Below are 5,900 nucleotides of genomic sequence, written 5' to 3'. Positions count from 1 at the left end.
CGGTAAAAATTTATATAAAATAATTGGTATACTAATGGAAGGAGAAATCAAAGGTAAAGTTACAACTGAAAGACGAAAGGACAACTCAGGGAAATTTTTTAAAAATAAGTTTAAAATTCAAAATGTGGATAAGGAATTAATATAAAACAACTAAGAAAACAAAACTGCCATTGGGATGAATTAGAGAGAGGCTGAAAGTGCCACCTTCGGACGAAAAACTAAAGGCGATTCTGATCAGTGATTAAAATGATTTTAAGGCCGCCTGTATTAATCGCTTGACATTACTGATTCTAATGGTTAGCAAAACATGGCAAAACCTTTCTACTGATTAGTGAATCGTTTCGTCGGGATCACAAAATGCGCTAGCGCCAAAATTGCATGATTAAATACCTCGAGCTCAGTTTCCGGAAAGTCCACCGTTGCGACAACAGTCAGTGCGTCCCCCTTCTCCCGCTTCCTTCCGGACTGATCTCTTAGCCCTCGGAAAAAGTCAACTTCCCCACTTAGTCACTTCGACCCTGGATTTGGACTTTCAATAAAATGCACATGACCGCCATCCCTTCTTCTTGGCTTTCGTCACTGTTTCGAGTAGATGGTCCTTCCTCTTGCTTCCTCCTTCGTCCTCTTTCTCCTCTCCCGGGACGTTGCAGCGCCTTCTGCCGGGGCGGCTGTCGGAAGCTCGTCTCGAACTCTCGGGGACTCCTCAACTGCTGTCCTCGCCGCGCCAAGCTAGCTGATCGGAGTCCCCGCACGGTAAAATGCCCCGGGAAGGTGGTTTCGCCTCCAGCCAACCCAACGCCGCCCTTGCCTGGAAAAAACTGAGTGAACACCCTAACCTGGAGGATACCAAAAGGGGGAACGTCAACACGGGGCACGGTCCCAACTGTCAAAGCGTCTGGAGTCAAAAGCGACTGTGCATTTCTCACCCGCCAAGTAACTCAAGCCCCGAAAGTCCATCGACTGAGGAATGGTACCCCGTTAAACAATTACGTCCAGTGTAGGTATTATCTCAGAAGAAATGGCAACTTGGAACTCCGTCAAGTCGAGGTAAATAGGTAGCAGACCAGAAAATCCTCCATACACCGACCGGAACTGAGTACGTAGTGCTTGCCTAAACAACTACCGAACAGTTTAAGGAGATAGGTACGAACGTCGGGGTTGTGGCCGTTCTTTTATCAGAGAGGGGCGGTAGCTCTTTGTCTAAATGATCGACGCAAAGGGTCGTTTCGTTCCGGTTCTAAAGAAGAAATGTGAAAACCGTTTACGGTCAGGAGCGAACTCAATTGTCTCCAAGGCATTGCAAACGTATAAGCGCGAATCTCATCACTCGTGACTATCCATCGCATTTCATTCATAACAAATGTCTACTCTGACTTCTTGAAAGCAGTGTTTACCCGTTCCAATCTACCCTAAAAATGTTTTCTTCTCGAAGAAATGGCGGTTTATGGATTGAATGAATTCATTCCAACAACTCTACGGAAAAATTTAGTCCTAAGCAGAAGATGCGTTTCACAGGCCCTCGCGTTCGAAGAGGTTTAACGCACAGTTTTTAATCTAATCACACTTCACACTCTTTCCCTTTTTACTCAAGTATCACTCGTCCTCGCAAATGGAAGTGCGATTGCTCCGCCCAGTATCGGGCTTCCCAGTCCTCAGGAGCGACCACTCTCATCTTAGTTCGCGGATCATTTATGCGGTCTTGCGGAAGCCAAAACGCCTCCGTCGGGAGTGAGTTGGAAGGGAAGACGGCGTGTATTCGGGGCAGGGTAAGCGGAGTTGGAATGGGAGGGTTAGCGGGGGAGGGCTCCTGGGACGTCGGGGAAGATGTGAGTGAGCATAGGGTGGGGAGTAGGAGAGGCCACAGGAAGAGGGGGAAGGGCGGAGACAGATTGGAAATGGAGAAGAGACGAGTAAACATACCTAGCTTGTGAGCGATGAGAGGAGGGAGGGAGGGGGATGAGATAAGAACGCCGGCACCACCGGGAGAGAATGATTTGCGGATCTTTGAAAAGAGACATCTTTCAGAAGTTCCTTTGGCGATGTTTAAAAAGTAGGCCGGCGAGAGGGAGTCCCTGGGAGACATCGAAAACCGAGACGGGCGATATTGACAAGAAAGCATTCATAGAATAATGTGTATTAAAATAGGGCTACATTTTCGCTCTTCTCTGGAAATATTGATCAATTAATATGATATAATTCTCCACAGTTTTCAAGGTCAATTTATTTGTTTTTCGCCACGATTCTTATGCATCTCAATAATCACAAATTATGAAGCTTGTGTACTTTTACTCGTAGACTTCTGGTACAGAAAGGATTCGGGCATAAGTCAGGTGTTGCAAACCTTTTTTTCCGTCTGTATCTTGGCAAAATGTGTACAAAAGATGGGGATTTTTTTGGTGGAATGCGCAGTATCACAAAATATCTTTCTTTGTAAAGAGACAAAAATTAAAGTACTCGTATATTCCTACCCGCATCATTATATGTAAACGAATCTTGAGTATACCACTACAAACATATGTGGCAAATAAATGTACTGTTTCAGGATTGTTATTGGTGAAAAATAGTAGGTGGAGGGTAGTGAATGGGTGTGTAAAATGTGGATTGGATGAACTGGTAATAGACGAGTATCTAAGTTCGCTGCGCCGATTTGGTTATGCTGAGAGAATGGATGAGAATCTAATCACCATATGGTTATAGAAAAGAAGAGAGAGCTATTTGAGAGGGAGGGGAGGACCGATGAAGCGATGGATGAATGCGATTATAGAAACTCACGACGGGGAGTATTCAAATTCTGAGGAACACAAGAACCTGTATGAAACAATGCATGGATGCGGCGGAGACTAAACGAGTACACGATGATAAACGGAAGAAAAGTGAATAAAATATATTTACGATAAACAACAGTAAAGAAGGTCAAATGGGAAAAATTAGTGAATGAAGGTAATCCTGGTAAGGCAATAAAAATGATAGCTTTCAAATGAAAACGCTACCGACAGCGAAAAGGCTCGTTAATAGACATAAGGTAAGGGTAAAATTAAACCTGCAAAGAAACCCGTAAGAGCATCTATGAATGATCCAATGAGCACGCATGATTCATGAATTTTAGTTTTAACATTTTTTTTATTATGAAGCATGTCGATGAGTAACAACCTTCTCGTCGCAAACTATTTTTGAACAGCCATCAACAGCACAATTGTGTTTTAAGACTCACGCGATACTTAACATCATGCCATAAACGGAAGAGGTTATGATATAAACATTTCAGAAACTTCCGATGAAAAAATGATGAAAAGTGATGGTAAGCGATCACGAAGAAGGGACGGAGGATGGAGATATTTCCATAATAGTGAACGCCCGCCAAGATAGCGGAAACGAATCTGAACGCATCGTTAAAAGTTGTGCAGCTAATATGAATTTTGACCACTTATCACTCCACTTCCCTTTCAATCCGCGGTGATATTGCCTCTCTTTTTCATGTGAAAATTCCTTCACTGTGCTTTTCATTCATTTAAATTGGCAAATGAAGATAACAGACGCTTTGCTAATTATGAATCCAGCAGGGACATGTGAATACCGATACCATTACTCCCAGGCTACTCGATAGTTTCACTTCAGATGACTTGCTTTTATTTGCAAAAAAATAAATCTTAATTGTTGGATCTAGTATTTCGATATCCATACCATAAAAAAAGGAATCACATCGAGCAGAATATTTAATTTTTAAAACCGGTCGCTTTTCGTGTAATGAATGCTTTGCCGAAGATGATTAAAAATTAACTCAGCATAATTAAACTGAACACAAAATGAAGATTTCAAATCAGATATGCGCATAGTTATGTATGAACACATGAAACAAGGGCACCTGTGAGGGTACATTCTTTATAGATGGTCAACGTAATAAAGTATGCTTTTGACAGCCCCAAACGACTTCTTTTGAAGTAGCATGAAAACTTCATTTTGTGTGCCCTGCATTATTTCCTTGAAGCTTGTCATAACTTTCGCATGCCTTCATGCTGTCTAAAAAGCCTCCGTTTGTCATTAGTGATTGTGTCACGTTATAAACACCTTTGTGGAAGGAAACGAGACACCACTGAAATTTTCCCATCGACATTCTTGTGGACAAAAATAGAGGAAAAATAATATAAAAGAAAAATAGAGCTTAGCGTGTTGTAATTACGTAACCTGGTCTCGTAGAAAAAAGACCGAGTATAAATGTGTAGTTAAAATAAAATGAGTACATTTGAAGCTCTTGAGAATTGGGCATGGAGAAAAGCAAGGAAAATTAGCGCAAACAAAAAGTAAAATAAATAAAGAATGACTTGTAGGGCAGCCACTCATTTTATGGATTCCCATTCCTGAATAATTTTTCGATTTTTCCAACGAACATGGCATTTTTCCTGAATTTCCCCAGATTGTTTGGAATCTTAGGTGATTTGATGTGTGCCATGCCTAATATCATCTAGCATTGGTCCGAAAACAGTTTCGCTATTAGCCAGGGTTAGCACCTCTATCTAACACGAACTGATTTCACTACTATAAGAGGTTTTTCTTTATTATCAGAATTTCATTTACTCTTTTCGATTATCAATCCAAATTTCAGTCATTTCCAAATGCTTTTGCCCATTTTCTCCCGAATTTCAGATGGTGTAGAATAACCGCAAGCATTTTCCAGTCTTAAATACGCTACGGCAAGGGAATTCAGCGCTTGGGATTCATGGAAAAAAGACAGCATATAAAACAGAGAATGTTAGGCAAGCGAGATAGGGGAAAAAATTCAAGAGGCATTTTATACGGCATGAACAAGAGGTAAAATACGATGAACAGAAGAAGAAAATAGCACAATACACATGGTGTTAATTCTGTTTTTGAATGCTGTAAAGTTCACGTTTTTTACTGGTTTTCAGGGATTAAATCAAAATCATCTGTAATCTGCAGTTTCTATAATAAAATTAATTACATATTTTAAAAACGTATTGAATACTAAATTGGTACTTCTATTAATTAAAATTATTAGGTTATCAAATGTTACTGCAGCCCCTTCCAATGACCATCATTATCCAAGAGATGACCATCGCATAGTTTTGTACAGCTAAGAAAATTGATTGTTTAGACAAGAGGATAAGCATGGGTTGAAGGTTCTTGAGATGTGACGATGAAGAAGAATGGAGAAAATACAGAGGATAGATGGGAAAATGAAGTTATAAGCATCGCATGGTTGGAGAGGAGATATGGCTGTTTGTATAAATTCAAAGAAGATGGGACAAGTAGATGCAGGAAATACTAAGAGACAGTGGGATGCTAAATACGGTGATAAAGGGGCGAATGCTGAGAAAGTGAGGCGGAGGGAGAAAACGAACAAGCATTTTGGATGGAACGTAGCCAAGACATAAAAATGAATACAGAGCTAACGAATGAGACATTGTAAAAATTAACATTCATGACTACAGTAGTTGACAAAGTCCATCATAAATCTACCAAATAAAGTACCACTATTAATAGCAATACTCGTGATAGGTACATTAATAATGGAATACCTAATAATAGTGTTCAATAACAAGTTTAGATTTGGCTATCAGAGAGCTCTTTCGATTAAGATTGTTTGATTTGTCTTTAAAAGAACACCAAAGTTATATTAATATGGCAATTAAAATCGTGTTCTCATGTCAAGCCATTATTCGGTTAGGAACATGTCACATTTTGACACAAGTTTGTCATCATTCATTGAGCAAGGCAAATACACATTTAAACGGACCATTAATATTTATTAACGGAAAGATTTTTCCAAATTCATAGATTGCACAGTTGATAGTAGAAGAAGTTCACATGCAGTACAGTAACCTTTAAAGGAACCATCATGTTAATACATTTCCAATCATAAATTTGCAGAAGACAGTAAATAT

The sequence above is a fragment of the Hetaerina americana genome, unplaced genomic scaffold (assembly GCF_022747635.1).
Source record: "Hetaerina americana unplaced genomic scaffold, ioHetAmer1.1.p SCAF_15, whole genome shotgun sequence".
In the NCBI taxonomy this organism is placed as follows: Eukaryota; Metazoa; Arthropoda; class Insecta; order Odonata; family Calopterygidae; genus Hetaerina; species Hetaerina americana.
The sequence above is the reverse complement of the archived record's forward strand: the minus strand, read 5'-3'. Positions refer to the sequence as shown.